The 16008-nt window shown below is 40.6% G+C and overlaps 1 protein-coding gene across 3 annotated transcripts in view; it reads left to right on the top strand.

The window, feature by feature from the left end:
• The window catches only part of C16H1orf21 (chromosome 16 C1orf21 homolog), a 245160-nt gene that overhangs the window by 13189 nt on the left and 215963 nt on the right, over positions 1 to 16008 (top strand). The window contains exon 1 of one of the 3 annotated variants that reach the window (XM_018060709.1): positions 14058 to 14197. The exons of the other annotated variants lie outside the window; for them this stretch is intronic. The gene's annotated coding sequence lies outside the window, so the exon portion shown is untranslated. Of the gene's footprint in view, positions 1 to 14057; positions 14198 to 16008 lie in introns of those variants that run through there. 3 annotated transcript variants of the gene reach the window in all.

Below are 16008 nucleotides of genomic sequence, written 5' to 3' on the forward strand. Positions count from 1 at the left end.
GTTTATTTGTTAAACAGATTTATCCTGTGGGGTTCTCTACAGTCTGTAGTTTTCATCTTCATTTTAGTATTCTTCACTATATTCTTCAGTTTCCAATATTTCCTGTAGTTTGATCGAGACTGCAAGCTTGATCAGGTAGTTTGGTAGGAGAACCTCATAGAAAGTGCTCTGGGGGAGGCACATGTGCCTTTTTGTTTATTTGTGTGGTTAAGACTCACTGAACTAACTGAGGGGTGATGGGGGCTTCCCTGGTGGCTCAGTGGATAAGAATCCACCTGCCAATGTAGGAGACATGGGTTCAATTCCTGATCCAGGAAAATCCCACATGCCCCAGAGCAGCTAAACCCATGAGCCACAACTAGAGGCTGCACTCTTGAGCCCATGCTCTGCAACAAGAGAGGCTGCAGCAATGAGAAGCTTGTGCCCTGTAACAAGAGAGTGGCCCCCGCATGGCACAAGTAGAGGGAAGACATGCAGCAATGAAGAACCAGCACAAAATAAATAGAAAAATATTTTTTTAAAGAAAGACTAACTGGTGGATTTAGGTGTTGTCAGCCTGATCTTTCCATTGGGAAGCTTCCCGAGGCCCTTCAAAAACCACTTTGGTTATTGCTTAGATATATTATTTCAGAAATGGTTGGAAAATGATAATATTCTGTCATCTCTTCTGCATTTGGTTGCTGGAGTTTTTCTATCAAGAAGAGACTTACCACATCAATTATTTGGTCACTTCAGGGTGTGGTCCGTCTAGGACAATTAATGCTCAGTTTTCTTCCCTCTATTTTAAATAATGTTCAGAATTGTGAGTTGATTTTCTAACATCTTTCAAAGAAGACCAATGAGAGTATCATAATGAACTCATGGATTTTAACACAATTCATGTGTTTATAGTCCTTTGCAGTTATTTCTTTTGAAGTTCAAGTTATCTTTGGCCCAGAGGAGAATCTTTAAATTGGCTTCTGAATCCTTTTGACGTAACTATACTGGTGTTTGAGGATGTCCTTACTTTGTGGTATGACAAAGATATTTCAGAATTCGCTAGTATATTTCCTGTCCCAGATCTTTTTATTTCTAACTGATATTTAGAGACCACAGTATAGGTGTTAGGAATTCTCTTTGCCTTTGGACTGGTCATTGTTCCTAGGTTTGTTCAAGTGGACAAAGTTTAAAAAGATAGATATGTATGTATATCTAGCTACTGAGACACGGATGTATATATATGTTTGTGTATGGATATGTTTTTGTAAAAATGTGTGTATGTATGACGTGTGTGTGTGTGTGTGTGTGTGTGTGCATCTTGTTTCTGTTTAATATAAGCAAGGGCTTCCCCAGTGGCTCTGCAGAAAAGAACCTGCCTACCAGTGCAGGAGATGCAGGAGACACAGGTTAGACCCCTGGGTTGGGGAGATCCTTTAGAGCAGGACATGGCAACCCGCTCCAGTATTCATGCCTGGAGAATTCCATGGACAGAGGAGCCATAGGGTTGCAAAGAGTCAGACAAGATTGAAGTGACTGAGCATACAATGTAAGCAAATGTATCTATTTTTCCCCTTTTTTTTTCCTAAAAGGTAGCATACTATAGTTACCCACCTTGCTTTTTGCACTTACTGGTATTTTTCAGAGATCACTCTGAAACCATATATTGAATATAAACATTTTTCAGTACCTTTTACAACTGCAGAGACTCCATTGTGTAAATATATCAAACTTTATTTGTTTGGCTACCTGGCTATTTTCAGTCTTTCGCTTTTACATTGTAATGGGAATGGTTTGTTTTTGGTGATGGGGGTTTATTTGCAAATCAAACATAAAGCCTGAATGGTTAAGTTTTTCCTTAACTAAATGGACAGCTGAATGAACAGTGCTGCAGTGAATAGCCTTGTGAATATTTATGTGTGTATTCTTGCCAGTTTATTTTCCTAGAAATGAAGTGGGGTTGCTGGGTCAAAGGATAAATGGATTTACAGTTTTGTTTGATATCACCAAGGTTCTTTCTGTGGGTACTGTACAATTTTGCATTCCTACCAGCAGGTAATGAGAGTTCCCTCTTACCCCACAGTCTTACCAGTAGACATGGTGTAAAAAACCTTTGGGTCTTTGCCATTCAAATGGTGAGAGATGATACTCCAGTGTAATTTTAATTTGCATCTCTTATTATGAGCTAGCTTGTGTTCCTTTTCTTACGTTTTGGGGCCATTTGCATTTCTTTTTCTGTGAACTGTCTCTTCATATTTTTTGGCCATTGTTATAGGATTTTAGGTCTTTTTCTCCTTTCTTTATGAAGCTTTTTATACATTAGGGACATTATATACTAGGCATATCATCCCTAATATTTGACAGTTTTCCCCACTTTATCATTTGTCTTTTTCCTCTGATTGTGGTTTTTCTAATGTAATTTTTTTCCCTTGACTTACTCAGTTGTATCAGTCTTTCTTTATTTCTTCTTGGATTTGAATCATGATGTAGAAAAAATTCTAGATTGGAGAGCAGCACTGTCCAATAAAAACATAGTAGAAACCACGTATGGAAATTTTTAGCAGCCACAATAAAGCAAATAAAAAGAAAGGTGTAATTAATTTAATAATATATTTCATTTAATCTAATATGTCAAAAATATTGTTATTTCAACAAGTAATCAGCATTTTAAAATTAGTAATGAGATATTTTACAATTTTTTCATACTGAATTTTTCAGAACTGGTGTGTATTTTATACTATAGCACATCTCAATGTAGTCACTAAATTTTCATTGTAATTACTTAATCTGTATGTAGATTTCATAAAATTTAAAGTTTAAAAGTAAGTTCACATAACAAAGTTGTTCCAAGTGTACATAAAAGTCTTTCAGTAGCTGTGCTATTTTGTGTCAGTTTTGTGGCAGTGTCAGTTTTGTGGCACCCCACTCCAGTGTTCTTGCCTGGAGAATCCCAGGGACAGCGGAGCCTGGTGGGCTGCCGTTTATGGGCTTGCACAGAGTCAGACACGACTGAAGCGACTTAGCAGCAGTAGCAGCAAAAGAAATTAAAACTGCAAGTTCAGTTCTTAGCACGTTTCAGGTGCTTGGTAGCCCTGTGTGGATAATGACTACCATCTTGAACAGCACAGTTATAGGATAGTCACCCGTATTTTCTTTTAGTATTTGTGTGGTTTAATCATTAACATTTAAATCTGTGACCATTGCAATTTATGTGGGTGTATGGTATGGGGAATGGATCCAGTTTTCTTTTTCTTTTTTCTAACATGTTTATTTGGAAATCACAAACCACTTATTTATTAAAAAATTCATCTTTTCCCCACTAATTTGAGATGTACCCCTATCATATAAGCTTCCCTGGTGGCTCAGATGGCAGAGAATCCACCTGCAGTGTGGGAGACCTAGGTTTGATCGCTGAGTTGGGAAGATCCCCTGGAGAAGGAAATGGCAACCCACTCCAGTATTCTTGCCTGGAGAATCCCATGGACAGAGGAGCCTGGCGGGCTACAGTCCACGGGGTTGCAAAGAGTCGGACGGGATGGAAGTGACTAAGGACACTGCAGCACACTCACCATACACTGAATTGTAATAAGTAATCAATAAGCTATGTTTCTGCATTTTCTATTCTTTTCTGTTGGTTTGTCCCTGCATATTCCAATACCCTACTATTTTCATCATAGAGAACAGATATATATATTTTAATATTAAAACCATGTTGGGATACCGTTTCATACCAAGCAGATTAGTAAATGTCTGTCAGCATTAAGCATTGGGCAAGAATGTGGAGCAGAGGGAATATACACATACATTGGTGGTGGCAGTATAATTTGATATATGATTTTGGAAAGAAGTTTGGAATGCCTTGTGGAATGGTCATCCCCTGACCTTCACCTTCAGGATAGCAGAGCAGATCCAAACCTGGAGTGGGAGCAGTTTTGTCTAATAACTTCAGTTTGCCATTCTAATATTATCAATTTTTGTAGGAGTTGGATTGTGAAAAAGGTTGGGAAGCAGTGCCTTATAGAAACTTACACATGTGCAAGAATGCTCAGAGATAGCAACCCTATTCATAACAGTTGAACACTGAAAACAACTTTTATGGCAATCAACAGTATATTGAATACAGAAACTGTGATGTGTTTATAATAGTCCTGAGAGTAACCTGCACCTGTGTGTAACAATATGGATGAATCTCACAAGTATAACGTTGAGAGGAAAAGGAATGCAGAAAAATGATACAGTGTGATCCCATTTATGTAAAATTCGAAAAATACTAAACCAAAGCAATACATTGTTTAAGGACTGACTCCTATATGAGATGACTAAAGAAAAGCGAGAGAACTGTTAATATAAAGTGCTGGAAGATAGTGACTACTTCTGAGGGCAAAGAGGAGGGGCAAAGTCACATGGAACTTTGAAGGTGTTTATAAGGTTCTGCAAGCAGGTTCTATATGTAGGTAGGTACATAAACATTTTTGTTTTTATACATTAAATTGTATGTGTGTTATGTGACTACTATTTTATAATAAAACAGAAGCAAAACAACAGCAAAATTCCAGACTCAGGAATAGGCTAACCAAAATTCAAATAATTAAATTTATGCTTGAGGAAAACTTAAGATGTAAAACACTTTGCTCTTTCCGTCTCTTATTCAGTGGCAGTGACTTTTTAATTGGCTGGCAGAACAGTTGAAGACAGATTTGCTTTTATTGTCTGGGTCAGGCAGCAAGAAATATATCGTTGTGTTCTACACACAAGAGTGACTGTCACGTCACCAGGTACAACTACAGATAGAAGGTTCTTTGACACTGAGGCAATTTGTTTTGGTACCAAGCAATTACTTTTGGAACCATTTTTTGCATTTTAAACCATGGCCAGCTTTAAACTTTATTCAGAGAGAAGATTTTTGAAGAGACAGCATCATAAATAGCAAATGTTTATCAAGTATATGCTATACAGCAGATGCACTGTGTACATTAAGTCATTTAATCCAGATAACAGTCTCCTATTAAGCCATACAGGTTATACATATTGCCAGAGAGTCAACACAGGAAAAACATGATGAGATTTTCATGAAAGCTTGTCTCACCCCAAATCCCATATTCCAAAACAGCTTTTTAAGAGCTTCAAGAACTAATACATCCTTTACTGAGTGCAATGCATCCAACTCATTCCAGAAAGAGTATTTCTAGCCTTAACATTTCAGAGAGGGAAGTGCAGGTCTTCAGAATGTCTGTGGTTTTTAACATCTGTTTAAGTTTGCTGTCTTCAGTAGCATTAAGCCGCTGCTCTTTACCCCTCTGTTTGATGATCCTTTCATAGGCTTGGTGGCCTTAAAAAATTTGATTGACTGGGCAGTGGAAGACCTGCCAGGGTTTCTGTTGGTTTTCTGATATGAACTCTTTCTTAATTTTGCATCCCCAGGATTAGCCCAAACCTCAAAACCTCTCTTCACCATGCCTGTGCAAAGCCTTTGCAGCCTATTGCACCTTCTGGCATTAAGATTACATGTGTCTCTTTCTCCAACTTGTCAAAATTTTAAAACCGTTTTTTTTTTCCTTTGGTTCTTCAAGAATTGCCTTATGTATCCCAAATTGTGCTTTCAGCAAGTGAAACTTATTCCTGATCTTTTATCTGAGTCGTTATTTGGCATATTATTATCAGACCCAGCACTGATAACTGTCATTATGCTTTGAAGTTACATCATGTTTAGCTTCAGAGTTCCCCCATTCTTAGCCCTTCTTTCAACTGGTATTTTCTGGAGAGAACACAGCTGAGGAAGGCGATAGGGTGGGAAGGAGTATTCAAATGAGCATTTGGTTGCTAGGTAACCTGGCTTACTCAGGTTTTGTGACTTCCTAAAGTTATGTAGAAATTAACTGCAGAGCTATTTGGAATCTCTGTCCAATGGCACATTCCTCTTTAGATTAGTGTGCATTCGCTTTGGAGCTGACAGTAGCTTCTAAATCTACACAGCCGCTTTCTCTAGGAGCTATTATACTTACTCTTTCAAGAGAGTGAATATGGCAAAAAAAAAACCACCGCGCTTTTTTTATATAAATAAAAATGAGGTCAGTGTACAAGTGAAGATGGTGAATCCCCATCACATCCTGTGATCTGTGGATGTGTGAGTGCCTTTCCAAGCCATGGGAAGATAGTTTTCATAGTGATACTGAAGCCAGCCTTGTATCTTCCTTCTGTCTTCATTATATTTGAGTTTCTGCCAAGTTTGCTTTAGGTTCTAGTGTCAAGAAATATACTTGTCCTTTGTGTAATCACCAATGAGAGTTATATGGTGTTCTGTATGAAGGTAAAATAGCTTGCATGTATTTAGATATTTTGCTTTTTAAAAAGCATAATATCTAAGATTAACAAAATTTAAAAGGAACCAAATATAATTAAATAAGTGCCTATGATTTGCACGGAAGTAAAGTGAGTATGTCCAGAAAATGAAATGCATGTGAGATTTATACTGGTTTTCTACTACTTGATTAGATCCTATAACGGTATGTTTTGAGGGCTCTTTCTTGGAACTTAGATGTTGTCAGCCACAAAGGTAGGGTCAGAGTGAGGGTGAGGGAGTAATGGCCTTGAAAGGAAATAAAAAGCAGTGGTATTTACGATCACGTGTTGCTCTTTGGAAAATAACATTTATTTTCGAACTTGTAGCAGGTTATTTGTTAAGTGGCAGAGAGGATCCGAATTCTGAGGGAAATTCAGTTCAGATAGCACTGCTTATCCTCTGCTCGCAGCCTGAAGATAACTTTGTAATTTACAGCAGCGCATTCAGACTGTATCGTCCTGATTGCTCCTTTAAAGGCCTGTTCCGGAAGGACTTGAGCCTGTCTCTGTTTGTGCGTAAATGGGCCAGCTGCATGCATGTGAAAGCAGTAAGGGAAACTTGGAGAGGCTGTTGTCTTTTGGATGCTTCCTTGAGATTGAGTGGGTTTTTTCCTCCTTTCTACGCTGCCCTCCTTCCCCTTACTCTGTGTAGTTGAATTTTCGATGTGGCTCTAACGTTTTATACGTTTAAAATGAGTGGGAAAAAATTAAATACATGCCTAAATGGTATTTCCCATAAGTGAATGAACTGCAGCTTCATTTGGTAACATTTAATATGAAAAACTCCAAGAATCTCTCAGGTTAAGATTTTCTCTCTAAGCTAAACAGAACTTTCTCCAGGTCACAGCCTGTGTCCTGCCACCTCCACTTACCGCCATGATTGCATCTATTAAACAAACGCGTGCACAGCAGTTCAAAAATCCACAAACACCATTTTCTTTCCCTAAGTAAATAAAACACTGCGTTGGCCAAAAGGGACATTTGGGAACTGAAAACCCGAATGAACATTTTGGCCACCTCAGTGCGTCATCTTGGGTTATTTTGATAGCTCTAAGCTCAGAGGGTAATTGGAGAAGGAAATGGCAACCCACTCCAGTGTCCTTGCTTGGAGAATCCCAGGGTCGGGGGAGCCTGGTGGGGTGTGGTCTATGGGGTCGCACAGAGTCGGACACGACTGAAGTGACTTAGCAAGCTCGGAGAGTAAAGCGTCTGCCTGCAGTGCAGGAAATCTGGGTTCGATTCCTGGGTCGGGAAGATCCCCTGGAGAAGGAAATAGCAACCCACTCCAATATTCTTGCCTGGAAAATCCCATGGATGGAGAAGCCTGATAGGCTACAGTCCATGGGGTCGCAAAGAATCGGACACGACTGAGCAACTTCACTTCACTTCACTTCAAGCAATCTCTTACCTGCTTACCTTTGAAGTGTCTTGCCTTTTTTAGGGCAGATGGTGGGACTGGGGCACTTAGGGAAATGTGCCAGGTCTCTAGCAAATCATTCATGATGCCAAATGAACATTGTATTTGACATGGCTATTTATTTATTTTTATCAAGTGTAAAGAAGTCTTAAAATAAAAAGTTATGTCTCTTCCTTGCATTGATAAGTCATAATGAGGCCGTGAGAAAGTCAAGATGAAGAGGACTTGGTCTTGTTTGTGCTGCGTGGGTACAGGAATTCCATAGCAAATGTGCTGATGGGTGTCAGGTGAGGAAAAGAGCCATGACCTCCCAAGATGAGGGTTTAGAAACCATGGAGTGGGCCACGGGGAACTTTCTCACTTTTCACTAGACTGGCTCGCTCTTTGTTACCTATGGTCAGCATAAGAAAGAGCAGTTGGAGAATTAATAACTCAGTGATCGTTATTAATACTGTGACAGGGCGGCTAAGACAGAGAAACATGTCCTAAATCGAACTTTAACAGTTCAGTATTTCCTTGCTGAGTGGGTAGATGACTCAATGCCCTTGGTATAATACTTTAGAATTGGTCTATTAAAACTGGAAAATGTGTCTTAATATTGTAACATCGCAGTCAGGAATGGCTTATTTTTGTTGGTGGTAGTTTATTTCCAAATCAGACATAAAGCCTGAACTGAAACATTACTTGTCATTTACTGGACAGACAGCTGAATGAACAGAGAAAGTAACTGAATTTATTCTACAGCCGCCGAAGCCCTGGGTATGGCGGCTTTGTGCTTGTTGGCAAACCCTGCTGCCAAAGAGACTTCAGAGAGACTTCAGTGTCTCAACAGTGGGACCCACTCTGTTGGTGAGAAAATACTGCTCTACTGGGCTTTTGATTAACTTGAAATTTTAAATTCATCATTCCTTATTTTGAATCCAGTTCAACAAAGGGTTATTATTTGGGTCCTTTGCTAGGGCCTGGAGCTTTGCTAAATTGAGCTATAGGTTAAAATGTTTATCATCAAAGAGGAAATTTTGTCTATGTTAGGTATTTGTGAGGAATGAGAAATCCTTGATAAGTGCTGAGAAATAGAGATAGTCACTCAGCTGCTAAAGAGATAGAATGAGAAGGCACATCCCCCTGAAGGCTTTACCCATCCTTTGGGGATAGTCTGACCTTTGAAAAAGCTTTAGTGGTCAGATTTCACCACCTTTTCTCTTGCATCCCAATCTGATGAAGTCTCATGCATAACAAAAATGGCACATTAGGGTCCTTTTATTTAATTCTGACAATGCCCCACTAGAAAATTGTAGAACAAAGTCTGTTCCTTAGCCACGGGGCTATTCTTCCAGTGACCTAATGGGTTTGAATGTCAGTGCTCTTTCAGTACTAGACTGCTAAGAGTTATTTCGGCTGAGAAGGTGAAATATGGGTAGTTTCCATCTATTCAGCACTCTTTTTTTCCATTCTTACACAACTTTCAAAGAAAGTTTCCTTTGGTGTTTGTAGTGTTGGGATGACCCGAGGCCAGCAGTTGGCTAAACTGTTTGCTGTAGTTTCGCCTTGGGCCAGGTGAATCACAGCTGGGGGGGCCAGGAATCTGCTGTTTGTATTTTTCAGAGAGTGGGCTCTTGTGTTGGAATACACTAAGGTCAGAATTGATTCTGACCTTCAGCCTTTGTAGAAAGAATTATCTCACAGTATTAGGAAAAAGCAAATGAAATAGGTTAGTGGTGGAGTGTATGTGGGCTCTGGAATGTGGACTTGAGATGGGGGCTAGGAAATGACCTGCAGATGGGTTTTTAACACAACACCTTTTCAGGCCTCTGCTCTGTTGCTTCAGCCATGTCTGATTCTTTGCGACCCCATGGACTGGAGTCATCTGTCCATTGGGCTTCTCCAGGAAAGAATACTGGAGTGGGTTGCCATGATCTCCTCTACCCAGGGATTGAACCCATGTCTCTTGCATCTCCTGCATTGCAGGCAGATCCTTTACCAACTGAGCCACCGGGGAAGCCCCGCTATTGGAATAAAGGGATTCATAGTGGATTTTGGTGAATTGAAACAGAAAGAGCAAGAAAGTGGTCTATACCAAAGTAAAATGATCCTCTTAATCATGAATTAGTAGCTCTTTTGTTGTTTAGTTGCTAAGTCATGTCCAACTCTTTGTGGCCCCATGGACTGTAGCCTGCCAGGCTCCTCCGTTCATGGGATTCTCCAGGCAAGAATACTGGAGTGGGTTGCCATTTCCTCCGCCAGGGGATCATCTCGACCCAGGGATCGAACCTGCATCTCCTGCATTGGCAGGCAGATTCTTTACCGCTGAGCCACCACTTGGCAGAGAGAGGATTTCAGTCCACCTGGCCAACCTCACAGAGAAGGCAATGGCACCCCACTCCAGTACTCTTGCCTGGAAAATCCTGGTAGGCTGCAGTCCATGGGGTTGCTAAGATTTGGATACGACTGAACAAATTCACTTTCACTTTTCACTTTCATGCATTGGAGAAGGAAATGGCAACCCACTCCAGTGTTCTTGCCTAGAGAATCCCAGGGACGGGGAAGCCTGGTGGGCTGCCGTCTATGGGGTCGCACAGAGTTGGACATGACTGAAGTGACTTAGCAGCAACAGCATGCCTACCTCAACTTTGAAGCTGACTGTCTTCCTAGCACACTGCCTGGTTCACCGCAGGCCTCAAAAAAATTGAATTAAATGTTATGGTGACTCCAGGGCCTCTGGGTATTCATTGTTTCATTTCCGTTCTCTGTGGGTTTCTGAGTAATGTCTTAGTGTTCTAAACTGTCCTCTCAGTTGGCTTTACTTTTATTTATGCCCTTTCTCAAGCAGCACTGAAGAGTAGCTATCAACAGAGGAGAATCAAGACATCTATATAAATGTGTATAATGGCAGGCAAAGACATATAGCAGAATAGAAATAAAGTATAAAAATTGTCAAACTTATAAAACAAAATGATGGGGAAGAAAGTGTAAGGACAGTAGGAAATGTATTTTTTTCAATATAATGGAACTAAAGCATCTGTTTGTAAATTTTAAAATAATATCTAATAAATATGCTGCAAGAGTCTTCTTTGTAAAGAATGTATTGTTCTGGTCAGGAAAAGAAAAAAAAGAACTGTAATAGTTAAAAGGTCTGTGAATAGTGTGTTTATATAGGAAATATGGCTTTGGAAGCAATGGTCAGATAATTATGCTTGTACCTGAATGGGTAAAGATGTTTCAGGCCATTAGAATTTGTCTTCGGAGGAAGAGTTATACTAAGGTCAAGGAGGTTTTTCAGGTGGATATATTGGATTTCATACTTTAGTCATAACTCTTGAACATGTTGAATAATTTAGACTAAATTTGTAATAGCACAAGAAATGTCTAGATTCAACCCTGTGGCTTGATGTGCAGTATTTAAACAACCAATAAAAGCCAGTCCATTTCCAAATGAACATTTTTCTGTGAATTAAAATGAATTACAGTGTACTTTAAGTAGATAAGGTGGCTAGTGGTATATGTCCATATTGAATGAGAAGGTGTGGTCAGTTTTCCAATCTTCTAATACACATTTTGGGTTAATTTTATCTGAGATTATGCAAGGTTAATTTACCAAAACGGTTTTTTTCCCTTATGTCCCTTCATCAACTAGAGTTGCTTTTCTCAGGCAATTCTAAAATCCTACAGAAAAAATATAAATGAAATATTTCCAACCAGAGAAAGTGCCTTATTGATTCTCTAATTTTATTTCCATTAAAACAATTTCAAAATTTATTAAGCCCTAAACATGAATATACGTGGCTTCTGGGGAAGTTTCTGAGCAAATACACAATCAGCGTGGTCCTATGTAGTTTTCAGGGTTGGTGTTAAGCAGGTTTAGGACAACTGCTGGCTTCTCTGGTCTTCAGAGATCTCTTCTGCAAATGGGCTAGAGGCTGTAACTCCCTTACTCATGATCACAAATGAATTATATTTATCTGTGTTTTGTGTGTGGGTGTGTGTGTGCAGTAAATTATGGCTATTGGGCAGCTGCTTACAAATTAGGGTGTGGAGAGTTCAATGTTATATTTTTCTTAAAGCCAACATAACTAAAAGTTATTGGTTATGTTTCTTTTGAAATGACTCATACTGAGTTTTTTATGAGACATTGGTAGGTTCCGTGTTATTTCTGTCATAACCTAAAATTTGTCTTCAGTCCACTAAGCTTGCCTCACTGTGCCAGACCTGGTTGCAGGATTCAAAACTTATTTGATGCCCTCCTGGTGCTAATCATATAGTTGAGAAGATACCTTAAATTATGCAGAGATGACTATTTAGAGACTATTTGGTATGGCTGATCATCTCTGCATTAAATTTCCCAGAGAACTGGGATGTCCAAGCGTTCCTCTTGTTCCTGTTGCACAAGTACAGATAGCTTTTTAGTGGGATGGATACTATGGCAAAGATAATATCATTGGGTGCTTTTTATATTTCTTTGTTTTTAGTTTAGTTATTTTACTTCCCTAACCCCTGTTTTTCAGTCCCTGTCAGATAAAGCAAGGGTTTTCCTAGGAAATAATGCAGCCAGGTTTAATTGCCACTCAAATGAAGATAGCACACAACCCACAGTTAAGGCGGGAGTGTCACCCTGGGGATTGTCAGCAGACCAGCCATGGGTTTTCCTGCGTAAGGAATGTATACTTGAAGATACAGTATAAATTATAGACTCTGAGTAATGTGAACACATCTCCCTTGGATGGGTGCTTGCTAACATCTTCACGGTTGGAGAACACTTGGAAGCCTCATACAGGGGTAAATAATGCTCAGGTACTCATTTGTCTACTTTTTAAAGAAACACGTTAGTAAAAACAAAGATATCAGAATGAAGATGGCAAAGGGATCAAACCGATGAAGCTAGATGAGAGTTAAAGTCCAGAAAAGCATCCTGGAAGGCTCTGCCTAATTACATTACAGGTAGTCTGCAGATTTAGCCCTGACTTTCCCTGTAGCCACGGGAGAGGAAACATGATCAGTTCCAAGATTCAGTTATAAAATAAAAATATGTCATTTCTTTGCACAAGCACAATTGTTGCAGCTACTCATACAGAAGAAATTCCTCCTCGTGAAGGGTCAGCTGGGTGATGACAGTTTAACTTTGCTTTGGAAAATCCAGATTTCTTCCTGAGCCTTTTCTAGAGATAGTTCTGTTGATTATTGAAGGTGGGGAGCCTTGTAAGACATCACACTTTACACATCTAGAGGGATTTCCTGGCTTTCCTCCTGGGAGTCAGTCGTCTAAAACCCCAAGAGCAAGTGAAAGAAACATAATCTCTGCTGTTTGCCTGTTATCTTTTTGGTGGATTTGTGTTGCTGGGTGACCCTTCCGTGTCCACCGTGAGTCATTTCTTAAATTCTTTAAGGAAAAGAATGAGGGACTTCCCTGGTGGTCCTATGGTTAAGAATCTGCCTGCTTAATGTAGGGGACACAGGTTTGAGCCCTGGTTTTCAGCTAAGATCCCACATGCCTTGGGGCAACTAAGCCCGTGGGCCGCAACTACTGAGGGCTGCAACAAGAGACGCTGCCAAATGAGAAGCCCCCACTCACCACAACTAGAGGAAACCCAGGTGCAGCAACGAAGACCTGGTAAAGCCAAAAATAAATAAATAAATGGGAAAAAAGTTGTTTGTTTTTTTTAAAGAAAGAATGATTGTGGCTTTGTGCATGTTGAGATGTACGGGTATGACAAAATCTACGTAGGAGAAATTCTTAAAAACCCTGAACTGGCCATCAAACTCCAGAGGTGAAGCTCATCCTCACATCCTGATAAAAATTATACAGTCTCTGTAGGCAGTTATTGAATTTATCTGAACTAAATCTCACAGTGTTAATGATGACTGAGGTAAGGGAGTGAGTCGTTGCTTTGGATCAGGATAGATGTCCTGTCTGAACATCTTAATGATGCCAGAGTTGATTTTCTTTTTAGGTTCATAAAAGCATTTGAAACCTATAGGATGTTTTTGGATTCTTTCTGGTTTTGATCAGCTGCAGAGCTTGCCAGTCCATCTCTGAAGGAGCTCTGGTCAGACCTGAGTTACCAGAGGAATATGTTTCTGAAAAATGCCCAGTAACCCAAGGCATTGAATCTGTAGCCAGGGTTGGTTGTCTCACCAACCAGTAGTTTCCAGAGAAGACTGCAGGGAATCTTGGAGAGGGGTGTAGGAAATGGAGTGTGTATCAGGTCTGCCCTGACTCCCAGAGCCTTGCGAAGAATTCTCCCTGCCCTTGAAGTATGGCCTGGGTGTATGAGCGTACATGTGATGAGGACAGCTTCACACCTCTTTTTTCATCTATATACTTTGACAGAGAAGTCGAAAGGAAAGAGGAGCCTCAAAGTCAGAGAGGAGTGGCAAGGGAAAGTCACTCTGCCTCACGTTTGAATATTACCCTGGATGAAAAAAGGTCCCTTTGTGTACGTATCACAGCTGCTTCCTCCTTCCTCTCAGGTAAATCCATTGGCCATTGTGGAGTTGCTTGTGTGATTATTAATAATAACCTTCCACTTACACAGACACTGGGAAATCTTTGCAGTAGAATATGTGACCTGAGAACTATAGAGTCTGGTTGTATCTCCTCCCACTCCCCAGTAACCTAACAAACACTAGACCCAGAACTTGGGAGAAGGCGATGGCACCCCACTCCAGTACTCTTGCCTAGAAAATCCCATGGGCGGAGGAGCCTGGTAGGCTATAGTCACTTTCACTTTTCACTTTCATGCATCGGAGAAGGAAATGGCAACCCACTCCAGTGTTCTTGCCTGGAGAATCCCAGGGATGGGGGAGCCTGGTGGGCTGCCGTCTATGGGGTCACACAGAGTCAGACACAACTGAAGCAACTTAGCAGCAGCAGCAGCAGACCCAGAACTTAACAGTTGCTCGGTAACTGTTAAGGGAAGATAATACTCGGTAATGCGTGTTGGATTGATTTTAGACACTGGGAAAACAGTCCTTGGGCTGTTTTTGGAAGAGGGGGCAAACATCACTCAGTGGAATCCTCCGAGAGTGCTGGTTATGCCTAGGTATCCCAGTGACTGTGACTAAAGCTTGACACGCGTGAACCTGAACTAACTGGAGGAGCCCGACAGATGGACAATTTGATTTTGGTAAAACGAAATCAGAAAACCTAACCAAACCATGGATCTGGGAGTAAACATCCTAATTAAATAGTCTAGTTTTTATTCTCTTACATAAGACCCAAATTCAGTCCCTGGATCGGAAGATCCCATGGAGAAGGCAGTGGCTACCCACTCCACTTTTCTGGCCTGGAGACTTCCATGGACAGAGGAGCCTGGTGGATCACAGTCCATGGGGTCGCAAAGAGTCGGACATAATTGAGCAACTAACACTTTCATTTTCGCTTATTTAGTATGCTAGATTGACTTGCTTTTTGTTGATATTGTTCTTTGATTAAAATCTGAGAAAACCATTTGTAAGTTTTCTGATTTAGGAAGGAAAAGGGATGCTTTTCATTACTAGTCTAGATGCATTTGATGAAGATCAGTGCTTATTAAACAATGTGCTGTTGGTGGGATTGGCCATATGTGTGATTTTGCACTCTTGTATTCTTGGAACTTTACTTTTCCAAATGGCAAGACATACATTTCTGTGGTTCTTCCTTATTTCCACCCAAACATGGTACTGTGCTGGGCATTGGAAGTACAGCAGTGAGCGTGACATTGAGTAAGGTTGTGGGATACATGTGTGCATGCTCAGTCACTCAGTCATGTCCGACTCTTTGCTGCCCTCTGGACTGCAGCCTGCCAGGTTCCTGCATCCATGCAATTTTTATGGCAAGAATCCTGGAGTGGGTTGCCATTTCCCCCTCCAGAGGACCCTCCCAATCCAGGGATTGAAACCGAGACTCTTGTGTCTCCTGCATTGCAGGCAGATTCTTCACCTCTGAGCCACCAGGGAAGCCCAAAGTTGTGGGACCCTGGATCACACATATGTACAAGTGGTCTTTATGTATTTAAAGAACACTACCCAGGAATACCCTGGAGAAGAAAATGGCTACCCACTCCAGTATTCTGGCCTGGAGAATTCCATGGACAGAGGAGCCTGACGGGCTGCAGTCCATGGAGTTGCAAAGAGTCAGACATGACTGAGCAACTAACACACCCAGGAATACAGAAGGCAAGGCTCCACACTGCTGGCCTCACTACCAGTTAGCAATGTGATCTTGAAAACATGAAGCCTCTTTGGACCCGTTTGCCTTATGACTCATGACTGGATAGGGGTCTAGATGAGTTTCCAAACTT

This window comes from Capra hircus, chromosome 16, assembly GCF_001704415.2.
Source record: "Capra hircus breed San Clemente chromosome 16, ASM170441v1, whole genome shotgun sequence".
Taxonomy (NCBI): Eukaryota; Metazoa; Chordata; class Mammalia; order Artiodactyla; family Bovidae; genus Capra; species Capra hircus.